Raw genomic sequence first — 15,214 nt, forward strand, 5'->3', positions numbered from 1 at the left:
TGGGTGGTGCCTAAGGCAGGAGTTGCTTCTCTTGGCAGTTCCCCAGTAATTGTAAAATTGGTTTCTGCTGACAAGTCCCACAGCAAATTTTAAAGACACAAGTCTGGGAACACAAAGCCTATGGGACCCACACAAGATATTCAGACGCTTAAGCATGGGAAATGCAAGAACTGGATCTAAGTGGCTCCTTCAACAGGAGTCAAAGAGGCAGTGTGCAGTGTGTTGTGGTTACTAACTAGTATACAAAAAAGACTGAATTATTCCCTCCGAGAAAGACAGCAGCCAAGAGTATTGCCTAACATCAGCAATGCTAGAATGGACCTTATTGGCTCCTACTATGGGAGTCAGAAAGGCACCATGCGCTGTGCTGTGGTTGCTGGCTATAATTAGGCTTGGCAGTCTTGGTATTTTACTTTTTAATTTGGCAGTGTTTTTTAATGTTTGATTTATCTTGAAATGTTTTAGATCAAATTAACATTAACCATTTGTCCTTGGTCTCCAGTCCTACTTTTTCTTTTTGAGCAAACCGAGTTCATTCAGTAGGAGGGAGGAAAAGCTGTTAGGTAGCATCTGAAAGTGATTATAATGAAAAGTCAGAAATTGGTCTGTAAGAAAAGGAAACATTTTAAAGAGAGAGAACAACTTGAAATTGTTGTCTATTAAAGGAACATAGAAACACAATACAGACTCAAGGAGGAAGTGGGTAAGGCCAGAATTAACCAAAAGATGCAACAGCCCACAACATAAAACATAAGCAAAGAAACAGTATTAGTCAATGAAGGAATAGAAAAAGCTCAACATGCCTTTATATATGGTTCATGCTCTTCAAGAACAATTCATAATTCTCATTTTGGAAAATCTAGAAGGCCACTTATCATTAGAGTTTTTTATATGCAATTGATCAAATCTACTAACATTACCTTAGATTTCCTGAGATTTTTGAATTAAGGCATAACAATAAAACTGTTTTTATACAGTGGACTGGTAATCTTGACCCAGGAAGTATTATTGCAGAACAATATTATAAAATTATAGGATATATCTGTATCATCACTTCAAATGGTCAAGCTTCTTGGATGTTAACATTTCTATTTCATAAATGGTTACGACTGAGCATGTATCCAGATCTGGTTACTAACTATATGTATTCTTGTCTTTTATGAATTGAGTGTAATGTAATCTGTAAGAACCTGTGCTTATGTTTCTCTGTAAAGTGGAAAATGATCACTCGCAATAGTTTACAATTTGCTAAAAACCTGTTTGGAGGAGTGAACATTGTACCAGATTTTACTACAGGTGCATTTCTTTTTACAAGATGTGTCCATATTTTTGTAAACCCATATGTTTGCATAGATGCAAGATAAAATCCATTCTCTTAACCTGAATTTTCTAAATAGTGATTTATCACGATAACAAATAGAAAACAATTCATAAATTAACTGGTAAACTCTTATTTATTATTCAACAAAACTAGGAGGGAAACTATTGGAATGATTGGGTTTATCCAGTTAGGAAGTAGAAACATACCGAGCACACCAACAAACTGATAGCTTTGTGTCAACTGCTTTGTTCAGTTGAACTTAAAGCTTTTAGTTTATATAAAATTAAATTGAGTTGGAGATAGCAACACCACTTTTATTCTAGAACAGGGATAACCAAACTTTTGTCTTCATGCACTGTATAGCTGCAAGTCATAGAGCTTCAGGGGCCAAGTATAAAATTTAAGGCCATGTTCAATTGATTTCCATATATTGCCGGGTGCTAATTCCAATAGATTTTGGTGTTCTGATTTAAGATTTATCCACTAATGAGCTCTAAAACCAGACCTTTGTAAGTCTCCAGGCTCACCAAATTCAAACAGGACAAACCAACAAATAAGAAATGTAAGCACAAATACTACTCAGTCTCCTGGGCTTCGAGAGCCGGACGATTAGGGCTTGGGGGCTGCACGTTGGATCCACTGCTCTAGAAACTCTCTTCATGGAATCATAGAAAGGTTACAGCACTGAAAGAGGCCATTCAGCCCATCAAGTCCATGCCGGCTTTATGCAAGAGCAATCCAGCAGGTCCCACTCCGCCGCTCTATCCCCGTAGCCCTGCAAATTTACAATTTTCAGTTACAAACATTAAGGTCTTTGGCTGGTAATCACATCTTAGCTACACTGGAGGGTGCCTGGAAAAGATGGTAGGAGAGTGAAAATCCCATAGAAGACTAGCCCCCATTTGTCACCATTGACAGGTTCAGTATTCTACAAAACATCTATCTGGCCAGCAATGGAATATTGTAACGCAGTTTGGCAGATTGCAGGGACAATCCATTCCTTGCTTCTGGATTCAGCACAGTCTAAAATGAACATGATGTGAACCAGCTACTCCTTGCCAGAGTTCACCATCTGCAGTACTGAAGCGATGCAGCCAAGCTGCCAATCCTCTTGAAGATTATAACTGAACAAGAGTTTCTGCAACTGTATCTCAATATTTTGCATCAACTTAAAAGGGGTAATTTTATGATGTCACACTGCTGTGGGGAACCTTGCCCACTAGGAAGAAAACTATTGCATCCATAGAAAGTCCATTCAGAATACTGTACCAAAGATAAAGCTCCTGAGAACAGACCACTTGCTCACATTCACAGTGGGAAATTGTGTGTGGGATAGGGAGGAGAACCAAGTGGTGGGGGGAGGGAGGAGAGGAGGACTAAACATTAAATATGGGAACAAAAGTAGGCTAGAGCTGTACTATCAAAACACAGTAATGTGCAGCTGTACAATATAGTATGTGGACCTTTCAGCTTTTGTCCACACAAATGTCCGATTGTTAATTTTGTTTCCTTATATAGAAATTACCATTCTTTAGTAACAGTCTAGATAAAATGTTTATTATTTGTATTTTGGCAGTAAGGACCTTAAACTACATAACATATTATAATACAAAATAGACTTCGCTCCTCTTCTGAGAAAGGCAGTATTATTACCTATTGGAGTCTTTGATTTGTGGAAACCCTCAAATGCCTTCTATTATCTTGTCAGACAACAAAGGAGCAGATGTCAAGCTACAAATCACATGAACATCTTACACAGAAACCAACCTTTCAGAGCAGGTTAGACCAGGTGCCTAAATTATGTTACTTCTTTTACTGGAAAAGTCTTGCAATGAGATAAGGTTAATTATTGAATTGGTTTTAATTCAGCAGTTCACAAATCAACAAAAATCATGTCAGAATGGGTGAGTCTTATCACAATAGTAGATATAGTTCAATCTAAGTACATTTTGCAGCAAATAAGTGAATCCCTAGGAGGAAATTGACACCTGTATGTCTTTGGCAATTTAGCAATTCATTATAATCATGCAACATATTGTAGGGGATAGCCGGCTCCCTTGGCCACAAAGTGCACCATAGAGCTCTTGGCAATGAAACTGTTAACAGTCTGTGAGTAGTTGGCAATGGATTATTAGTGTGTGAGGTAGTGGGAACCTGCCTGGATGCCAATTATAGTAGAGTGTCATAGGGTCAGCAGAACAGCACAGAAACTGGTGGGATATCCCGGAGACCTGCATTGGGCCTAGCAATATATCTAAATAACAGTGTAATCGCTAGAAATCTGTGTGCGGCAGATGCATCCCATCACTTATGCCGGAATACTTGGGTATTGATTTTTGGCCCCTGGTATCAAAGTGGAAAAGTATTCCATTTCATCTTAATGAGTGATGAATATTTTATATATTAATTACCGTTAGAGATACTAAACCTTTTCTCCTCTTTTTAATTTCCCCAATGCTACTTCCTGCCAATATGGTGCATCGTCTTTCAGCCAGGTGGTCGGACAATTTGGGCTTCAAACTTCTCCATGATTCCTTATGAATGGCTAACAGGAAGCGTGTCTGTATAGTGTTGGCTATATGTCATCGACCAGTCTCTATTTATCATCTCCATCCTAAGTCCATACGAATAGAAGGCCATGGGCTTGAATTCTGAGATGCTTAAATTGTTAAAAATCCAGATAGTTCTTTGAAAAAAACAAGTAAAGTATATTATACTGCTTCTACATGCTTTGTATCTTACACTCCATTTGCATTTCCCTGACTGCAATGCAAACACTGGTAGTAAATACAAGTGAGATTACAATGAAAATGTAAACCTACTTGTTGTTGGTTTAAGCCTGCTGAACACCCGTGGGTTGCCTAGACAAATCACACCTGAAGTAAACAAATGACATGACATACTAGACCTCACATCAAAAGAAATTTTCCCATTAGATAAATCCTTCAAGTGAACATGACCATTTATTCCTGACATTTCTTTCAACACTGGTTACACATAATGCTCCCTAATAAGGTAATTGCTGCAAAATAAGCACTAGGGTGGTTGTGATTAAGTGAAACTATTATCCTTCAGTTCCTTTACATTGAAAAGTTTTGGAATCTGGCCATATTGGTTTGGCAGGGTGTTGAGGTGCTAGGATTTTCATATAACTTAAACTGTCACTTTATTTTAAACAAGCAGTCAAATTTCAGCTTTCACATAACTGAATACCAGATCACTGCTGAGGTTTGAAAATCAGTGCAGTTGTGGCAGAACAAACCAACTTGTAATATTGTTCTTATAATCCCTTAAAGCTGTGGTATCCTTTTGTGGTTGATCTGTTCTGCTTTAGCTTCAAAACTATTAACTCATTCACAGTTAAAGAGTTGGCTTTATTTTATTGCAGTCCTTGCTCACTGGAAGGAGTTATTTTCTAATGCTATTGTTGTTGTAAGAAGACAAGAAAGTTTGGGATGAGAAAAAGCCTGTTACAAATTCAAGTCTGCCATAGATACCTTATTGGGTTCAGTGGCACCAGTTGTTCTCCTAAGTTGTCTGAGCATCTTACTTTTATCGGAGTTGACTCACACTGAACTATATCTACATGTATGATAGCATAACCCAGAGATGAACAATATAAAAATGATCTTGACCAGATGCTTGTGACTTTTGGATGTGTGTTTTTTCAATCTCTCCAACAGTGGACCAAGTTAATGCAGGATGAGGTGAAACTTAGTTCGAAATGTTAATTTGCTCTATTCCACACTAAGGTGAACATATAGAATAACAATTCTAATCAGATTCACTTCATTCAATTGACTACACTGTTCTTCATGTTATGATATAAAAATAATGGATATGCTCTGCTGTCCCACTTTAGTGGGTCGTCTTACTTAATATCTTACTGAAACAGAATAACTTCTCTGCATTCTGTCCTGCAGCCCATGGCAGCACTTGCTCTCCCTGCAGCCTCCTGTCTCTTTCACTCCTGTGTCAACTTTTGCTCAACACTGACAACAGTGGCATTTTTAACATATATTACACCAAGTCCCTCCATGGCGGCATGGTCTGAAATCCCACGATGTGACATGGCCATTTCGCCCATCAAGTTGGTTCCTTCCACAAACTATGTATGTATGTATGACTATCATAGACACTACCCACCATATTTACCTTCCTGTGGGAATTTTTCTGCCCTTGATCCTGAAAACTAATCGAGTAAACCACCTGAAATTTATGCATCCTCACATATCCACTATTCAACCCAGCCAGTTGACCTCCAGATAACATAGCCCCCCCCCACTTTTCCCTACCACAAGCACATTGTGACCCATGGAATATTTGGTAATCTCAGTCTATATAATCTCCAGATGGCGTGGGAACACCATCACTTCCAAGTTCTCTTCCAAGTCACACACCATCCTGACTTGGATCTATATATCTCCGTTCCTTCATCGTTGCTGGGTCAGTATCCTGGAATTCCCTACCTATTACCATTGTGGGAGCATCATCACCACAAGGACTGCAGCAGTTCAAGGAGAGGGTCCACCACTATCTTGTCAATGCAACTAGTAAGGCAATAAATATGTCCTTACCAGCTTGCCAGTGTTGCTTACATCCTGTGAACAAAAAAAGAAAAATCCCAGTCCCAACCAAATTCTATTCTGTTCCTTTTTGAAGAAGCTAAATAAGATACTCTTACCTGCTTTTGCTGGGAGTCTGTTCCACTTCTCCACTACTCTGTGTGGGGAAAGCTTCCACCTAATCTCTTTCTTTTTTGTGCTGTGCCCACAGTTCACGTCAAACAGTCTGCTTACATCAATGCTGCCTCAACAATTTAAGAGATGGATCATTATCCCCCTTTTTCTCCAATGAAAATAAGTTCAGTTTTATCTCTCTTCATAACCAGAGTCCTAAGTTCTAAATCTTCCTTGTTGCTCTTTGCTTTTCTAAATTAATTTCATATTCAAGGTAAATTGCTCAAATTGCACACGATATTCTAAATAGTTCTCCTGGCCCCACAAAAATTTTCCGGCCCACTGCCGGCCCGTCCACATCCCCCACCCACCCCCGTGATTGCCTCCATGTCCCAGTAACCGAATCTTATAAATTCATAATTGGGCCAGGCGGCTTGTGCCTGTAAAGGCACTTCAGAGGGCCAATGTAATGATGGACTACTCCTCTGTGAGGCCATGAAGGCTATGTCTCGCCCAGTATCTTTTCTCTGGTGTAACTTGTTTGAACCATGGTGTACCTCATATGACCTCTGTGCTCTTTGTCCATCATTTCCTCCATCTGGTGATGCGCTATCTGGTAGAGAACAAATAGAACAGCATCTATGACGATTGCCCCTGAAAGCCCTGTAATAATGCTCCCACTTACAAATGTAGTCTGCTATCACTCGACTTTCACTAAGGCTTTATCTTATACATACCATCCCACTATCCTGAGGAAATCAATACATTTTCTCAACAGTTTCAATTCATTTGGCCATCACATGCTGTTAACAACCTTGATAGTGTATTTTTGGCATCCAATGTTTTCCTTCAGTCTTCAATCTGCATCAATGAGGAGTTAATAGAATTACAAAAAAAATTAATTTGTTTGCATTTATAACAACTCAATTTCTTTCTAAGCAATTTACACACAATGAAAATGTCTTTAACATTTAAGCCAAGAGTAAACTATGGGATAGTTTAGTTGGTATCAGATATCACAGAAAAGTTTGTAGCCCATTCACCCACTCCTTCATTGATATCGCAAAGTTCACAGAGCTTTATTTTCCTGATATTTTTACTCAAGATTCATCTCCCTGAAGAGAATACGTCAATTGGGCAGATTCCATGACAATGCACATTGTGCAGGGTCCATCGAAAGGAGCAGATGTGTTCTATTGTTTATTATGTTATGTTCTCCCAATAAAAGGAACAAGTTATACAGCCAAAATAATAACATGTCTAAGCATGCATTTGACTCCAATAAATGATATAACACTTCTATCATGTCTCCATTGTCAAATTGAGCAAGAAATATATAATATGAAATGTATAGCTTGAGATTTTACTTTTGAAGTTGGAGTTAAGCAGAATCCAACTCTGACCAAACTGGGCCAGCATGAACTGAGTTATGTTGACTGCTATGACGGAAAGTTAGTGTCCATATGTAATGAAACTTTGCAGCACAAAGTGCATTTGAATTTCTACTATTGAGTATCTTAGGTTAGGAATGGATGGTAGACTTACAGATGAAATTCTCCTGTGGACTATCGAATATATAAATGTAAGTGTTTTCATTTGTGATTTTTTCTACTAACAACAACTAGAGATAATAGAAATGTTAGCAATCTCCAATAGTAGTAACCCAACATTGAACTGGTATAAGGTTGAATGTGTGTGTACATACATTATGTAATGTTTTTTTGGAAAAATCTCCAGGCATTAGAAGACAAGGTAATGGAAATAAGACTAAAAATCATATAAGAAAAATAAAACAATATAAAAGACTTAACAGAAATTTTCTCCCACTTTTTCTTTTCTTTCACTTTTATTTTGATAATTTACCATAACAGTACCAAAGCTGATATCCTAGACCACCCTGAAGGAGACCTCCAGAAGTTGGCAGGTTTTTGTAAGCTATATTGTATTATTGCCTTTCTAACATTTGCCAGATTTCAGGCAGCTCAGTAACCATTATGATATTTAGTAATGAGAATCAGAGCTGTTTGCATGTAGCAGCTCCTGTGTGAGGCTGGTAAGAGTCACATCTGAAAGAACTTTGGCAATCCATCCTCTTTAACTACCCAAACAAAAAACAAAAGCAGCCCTCACAGATTTTTATGATTACACAACCATGATTTTTTATTGCCTTGTTTCAATATAAACAGCAACTTAGTGGACTAACCCGAAATGCTTGGAATACATGCCTGTCCCCCCCTGCTCCCCATAAATTATAAAGGTCATCAAACTCCAAAATATTCCCTTGAGGGCCTTGTAGGGTGCAACCATAAACCATAGATCTCACTAATTAAGGGCAGCCTGGCCAGTTCTACTGTGGAAGTGGACAGGCCAAGGGAACTGATTTTAGGTTAAAAAAATAACAAAATTAACTAAATTACAGCAAAATCAAATTCAGTGCGCACAAAAGCAGATGGATTTAGAAATTTGACAGACTCATGCATATGTCGGAATGTAATGTGAAAACTAAAATGGAAATTGTAACTGTGCATATGCATCTATCTATATTATATGAAAGGACTGGGGGGAAAAAAGTTAGATAGGGTCTATTATTGGGCGGGGGTAGCATGTCCACTCTTACCCCGCGCCCAATGGCCCCTGCATAGGCAGGACGAGACTTTCATGAGGCCTGAGGACTTACCTTCAAGCAGCGTTCCGAATCAGCGTTGACATGAGGATCCGATGCAATTCGCACTTTCCACCAGCAGGGGGAGCCCCAATCTCTTAAAGGCAGGCTGACGCTTAAAAATCTCTTAAAGGTAGCCGGTACCTGTTATTTGCTGAAAATAACAGTCTCCTGTCTGCACGGAGTCTGAACGGAGATCAGACATCGCACACGTTAAACACAGAAGCAGCTCCCGTCCCTATGTTTACAAACTGATGAGTTATGTTAAAGCATTGAATAAAGGTTGCACACTACTAAATCCCACATCCTCCAATCTGCACGCCAGACCTCATCAATCTGCCGATCTGAGTTTGTACCAGGCCTGCGAGAGTGCATGCACCAAGGTTCTCTGCTGATGCACTGGAGGCCTTGGTGCAAGAGGTGGCCAGAAGGAGGGACATCCTATACCCGCAAATGGTGGGGAGGGGGGAGGGGGGTGCAAGAGACCCTCCAGACATACCCAAAAGGCAGTGGGAGGCAGCGGGGGACAAAGTCAATGTCAGGTGCACAGCATCATGAACACGGATACAATGCAGGAAGAAGTTCAATGCTTTGACACGAGTGGTCCAGGTGAGCGAGGTCAACTGTCAAGTGGCATCTCCTACCAACTGCACCACTAGCCACATCCACTGCTCCACACACTACACCCCTCATCACCCACATACCAACAAACTCTTTCCATCAGTACTCAACTCTTATTTAATGCTTCCTCTCATCCTTACACATTACCATTGTTGTAAGCCACCCACCCACAACTCACAGGCCACACACACTGGCAGCTATTCAACCATGACAGGCACATCACCCAGACACACGTCCCACTTTCTTGCAGGAGAAAGTGGCACGTATCAGGAGGCAGCAAGTGGCAGTGAAATTTAGCCCCTCGAGCCTGTCCCACCATTCAATGAGATCATGGTGGACCTGTGACCTAACTCCATATACCTGCCTTAGTCCCATATCCCTTAATACCCTTGATTCACAGAAATCTATCAATCTCAGATTTAGAATTCACAATTGAGCTAGCATCAGCTGCTGTTTGCAGAAAAGCGTTCCAAACTTCTCCCACCTTTTGCGTGTAGAAGCATTTCCTAACTTCACTCCTGCACGTCCTGGCTCTAAATGTTAGGATATGTTCCCTAGTCCCAGTATTCAAGTATAGGAGCCCTCCAAAAACAGATACAAATGTCTCGGCAGCCAGAAGCAGTAATCCAGCCACTAACCTGTAAATCCTGCATGGTCCCTTTAAATAGCGCTGGTGGGGGTCCTCCAGACACTCTGAGACACGTTCAGATGGTCGAGTTATGACTGTGCATTGAGTTGAGTGTTAGACACTATTTTGGGACTTATCACTTTAAATCAGCGTTGCACGCTGATTGTATCCATTTTCTCCTTACTTTACATGCTTCCGGCGTTTGGTATTTGCACAAGTGCAAACTCTTATACAAAGATGGCGTCCGGCGCACATCACGCTGGAAACGTGCGCGTGCAGCCAAGACGCCATCTTGGATGTTGGAGAGGCCTTGTAGCACCGAAACAACGGGCGCTACACAGCTCAATTTAGCGCCCACAGTGTCCATGTCAATCCATTTTGAGTCGTTACTGATTTTTGGTAACACATGACTGATTACCAGGGACCAGTCAGTCACTTGCAAGTGCACTGTTTCTAGGCCTGTGCCCCCTCCATCCCTGCTCGGCCCCTTACTTTCTTGCTTCCTCCCAGTCTATGCTCTGATCTTGATTCTTTCCCAGTTCCTGGTTCCTTCATTCTTTTCAAAGCCCAGAGTCCCTACCTGTCCTTTCCAAGCACAGGGCTCCCTCCCATCCTGAGCCATCCACCTTAATCCAAGGCCTCTGTGCTCTGCTTTCCTGGAGCTCTGCCTGGTGGTTGCCCAAATGACAGAAGATCTCCTCAATGTGAAAGATCTGAGATGGAGCTGCCAGCAACCTCCTCGAACCTCCCATCGGGTAAGAATTTTATTTGCAAGACCAGCAGGAGGATCATCAGAGCTTGAGGCCTTCTAGCTGTTGCTTTTGGACAACAGTCAGAAGTCCTGAAGATGGCAGCCATTACTAACCCCAGGTCTTTCAGATTTGCAGTCATGGCGCATTTTCCTTACCCAATTTTGGGTGCCAGCCCCTTTCAAAGGTCGTTCCTGTGTCAGGGGAACATCGATAGATATGATAATGACTTCATCTGTAAATTCAGATAGGTTCAGGCTCCTCAGGAAGAGTGCCTTCCAGGTGTGCTCTGCTTGACTTGTGCAGAAAATTGTGCCTACGAAGTTACTTGCAGCAGCATTAGTAGAAGTAGCATTACAATGCGCATTGGAGAAGTCGAGCCGAGATGTGCCGAAGGTGTGAATACAAGTTTTGGCAGCAGTGGGGGTGAGGTGGAGACGAAGGTGACCGATATTGCAGAGGTGGAAGTATTCAGTCTTGGTAGTGGATGGGATGTGGGATTTGAAGCTCAGCTCTGAGTCAACAGAACACTGACGATGCGTGCAGTCTGGTTCAGCCTGAATGAGCAGATGGAAAGTGCGGGGGCGGGGGAGGGGGGTGCAGAGTGAAGTCAATCGCAAAGGTGCAGAGTTTTACGACTGGTGATGAGGACGCTGAGCTGCAGCATTTGGATGAGTGAGAGAAGGAAGCTAAGGATGAACCCTTGGGAACTTTAGGGGTAACCACGTGGGAGCGATTGGAGGAAATAAAGGGCTGGATTGCAGTCACGGAGGATATTATTGGTGACGTACAGGTGGAACATCAGTAATATCTTTTCTCAAATGAATGCCTCTTGTTTTATAGGGATGATGCTGCTAATAATTCAAGGAGGGAGTGGTGCACCAAGTTGATATTTCAACAAAAATAAATAAAACATAAATTAAAGTAGAACAATAAAGTCAGGGAAAATTGTACAAAGTGTTTCTGGCAGTACCCACCAATCACTAAAGACATCCAGTGAACCAGTAGACACTTTAAACTGGACTCACGGATCATCTGTGCATGAACTATAGCTCAAAACATCAGGAAGCAATCAGAGGAACCATGTTCCGCAGCTTCATGCAACCTGGACTTGTGTGCTATCCTATTTTAAATGTGTTCTAAAATGCTTTTTGTGTATCAGATTAGCACTAAAATCAATACTTGTTTTGGTAGTTTTGCTTTTCAGTTTATTAAGTGTTACATTTTGTTATAAATCTCAATTATAAATACAAAGGCACACAGATGGAGCAGGCATTTTAGTTTTGTGGTCTGTTTTAGCTCATTTTAGAAATTGGTGCCGAAAATGCTTTCTATCAGATGGAAGAGATGCAGACAGCAGCTTAAACTAGTTTGATTACTTAGGGAGGGAAGTTCTCAAATTTCATGACTCACATATCTTGTAACCACAATGCTTTATGATTAATGCCATTTTGATTAGAGATCATGGCCTAGTAATTCAACTGCGCAGTGCCCATTTCTCGGGCACTAAATGGCCTACTAAGCTCCCAATATGGCAGGCAGGAAGTGTGCGCACATCTCTGTCCGGAAGTGTGCTGCCTGCCATGTTGGATAAGGTAGATGTGCTGGCGGCAGGAGAGCACATCGGCAACATTTAAAGTGCAAAATAATTTATTTAGATTAGGGTCTTGCACATCTTGCAGGACCCATTTTCGATTTTTGAACGCCGAGTGCATCACGCCACATACTGAACTCGCACAGTACAACGTGGTGCTAACGGGCAGGAGGGCTCCTGTATTTACCTGAATGTGAAGCCCTGCTCTTCCCGACTTCACATTAAAAGAATGCGGGCCGTCTCCCCCCGCCCCCCCCCACCCCGGCCACCAATCACCCCCTTTCCCAAAGCTACCAGCCCGATCGTCCCCTGCTATACCCCCCACCCCGGCCACCAATTGCCCCCACCCCAGCCCAAGACTCGATTGCTTACCCTTGCTCACTTACCTGAGGGCTGCTGCAATGCCAATCTTCAATTATGCTTCGCTGGCAGCTCTGCACAGCTCGCTGGCTCCATGGAAATGAGACCCGGGTGCGTTGGGCCCCACCATTCAGATGCAGGGATTGCACCCCGCGCGCCCCCCCGCCACCGCTCCCAGCGACGATGAAGTAGTCAGTGACAGCTCCATATTGCAGTTGTAAAAGAAGAAAGACTTGCATTTATATGGTGCCATTCATGACCTCAGGATGTTCCAAAGTGCTTTACAGCCAATGAAGTACTTTCGAAGTGTAGTCACTGTTGTGATATAGGAAACGCAGCAGCCAATTTGCGCACAGCAAGGTCCCACCAACATTAATGTGATAATGATCATTTAATCTATTTTAGTGATGTTGGTTGAGGGATAAATATTGGCCTCTAAAATAGTGCCATGGAATCTTTTACGTCCACCTCAGAAGGAAGACTTCAGTTTAACATCTCATCCAAAAGACAGCACCTTTTTTATTCGTTCATGGGATGTGGGCGTCGCTGGCAAGGCCAGCATTTATTGCCCATCTCTAGTTGCCCTTGAGAAGGTGTTGGTGAGCAGTCTTCTTGAACCACTGCAGTCCGTGTGGTGACGGTTCTCCCACAGTGCTGTTAGGAAGGGAGTTCCATGATTTTGACCCAGCGATGATGAAGGAACGGCGATATATTTCCAAGTCGGGATGGTGTGTGACTTGGAGGGGAACGTGCAGGTGGTGTTGTTCCCATGTGCCTGTTGCCCTTGTCATTCTAGGAGGTAGAGGTCGCGGGTTTGGGAGGTGCTGTCGGAGAAGCCTTGGCGAGTTGCTGCAGTGCATCCTGTGGATGGTACACACTGCAGCCACGGTGCGCTGGTGGTGAAGGGAGTGAATATTTAGGGTGGTGGATGGGGTGCCAATCAAGCGGGCTGCTTTGTCCTGGATGGTGTCGAGCTTCTTGAGTGTTGTTGGAGCTGCACTCAACCAGGCAAGTGGAGAGTATTCCATCACACTCCTGACTTGTGCCTTGTAGATGGTGGAAAGGCTTTGGGGAGTCAGGAGGTGAGTCACTTTCCGCAGAATCCCCAGCCTCTGACCTGCTCTTGTAGCCACAGCATTTAGAGAATTTAGAATTCAGGAACTCCGAGAAATGTAGTCACTAGGAGATTTAGGTCACAGGATAAATAAGCTACTGTCAATATGGAAATGGGATGAGGGAGGCAAAAGGAAGTATGCTGAGAAGAGCCTGGTGAAGTAAGAGACTGAAGCAGAAGGGAAAAAACACCTAAAGATAAAGGAACAAGAGAGACATGTGGCAGTGAAAGGAATTTAACAGAATCTTCTCAACACTGAAATTGGTTCAAGGTTCACACAAAACCAAATATCACATTTTATGTTTTATTGTTTTAAAATTGCAAACCTTCTCCTCATATCAATGGCCCATCAATTCCCTCACCATGAGACCCAGTCGTTTCTTAGATAATTGCAAGGGTTTATTCCTCCACTATTCTACCTTAGAAATCCATTACTCTTTGTGAAGAAGAACTTCCTGACCCAAGTCTTATACTTGGCTTTTCCTAGTATCCCCTTGTCCTACTCTCAAGACTCGGTTTGAAGTAATTTTCTGGATCTAAATTTTCAGTACCATTTTCTATTGATATATTTCAATAAGGTCTAAAAGAGAATAAAGACCCTAGTTTTGTGGAGGGTTAGGTTTAGGGTTAGGGTTAGTATGTAAAGTATTAAAATGTGTCTTATTTATTTCTGTAAAATAGGATTGTTAGGAAGATGAAGGGAACTCATTCCAGTACATACGTGTATCTGGGGGTCAAAGCTTAATCTTATCTGAATTAGTATTTAAAAAGTTTTAATTTTATATAATGACACTGTGGGGAAGAAATTCACGTAGCTCCTGAAACCGGGGTAAAGTGGGGGAATGCTTGGAACACATGCTCGAAGACGTCATTCCGAGGCTTACTGCAAATAGGGCCTCGGGCCTCATTTCCATCAAATCAGCGAGCTGCGAACGCTAACCCGGTATCCCGATGCAGCTCGTCTGTTGGGACCTCGCGGAATTCAATACACTCCGACACCTAACTAACCCGCAGGTACGTCCTGGGGAGGTGAGGTGAATGGGAGGGCGTGGGGGGCGAACCTGGGCCAGCAGCGGCCCACAGTACTGTTGTGAAGCCAAGAGTAGCAGTCCCTGAAACGCCTATCTCCACATAAAGGTAAGTAAAGAAAAAAGTATATTCACCCTTTCATCGGTGGCCTCCAGCAGTCCCTTTAAGGACTGCTGGTTAGGCCACTGTAGACCTGGCTGCAGTGCACACTCCCCCAGTTTATGCCGGATTTGAGAGAGGGGTCCTAAAACAGGTGCTAGGCCCCTGATTTGCATATGCGAGGGGCCTAACACTTATTTTAAGCGGACGCTCTGGACACTTAGAAGTCATTGGCACTTCCGGGGGAGATCAGACATGAGAGACCGCACCCCTGAAAATTGGTTCCCCCAATTGTCCACCCAAAACGCTAGCACAACGGAGACCAATTTCTCCCCTATCATGCCATGTCTCCTAATCC

Source organism: Heptranchias perlo, chromosome 5 (genome assembly GCF_035084215.1).
Source record: "Heptranchias perlo isolate sHepPer1 chromosome 5, sHepPer1.hap1, whole genome shotgun sequence".
NCBI lineage: Eukaryota > Metazoa > Chordata > Chondrichthyes > Hexanchiformes > Hexanchidae > Heptranchias > Heptranchias perlo.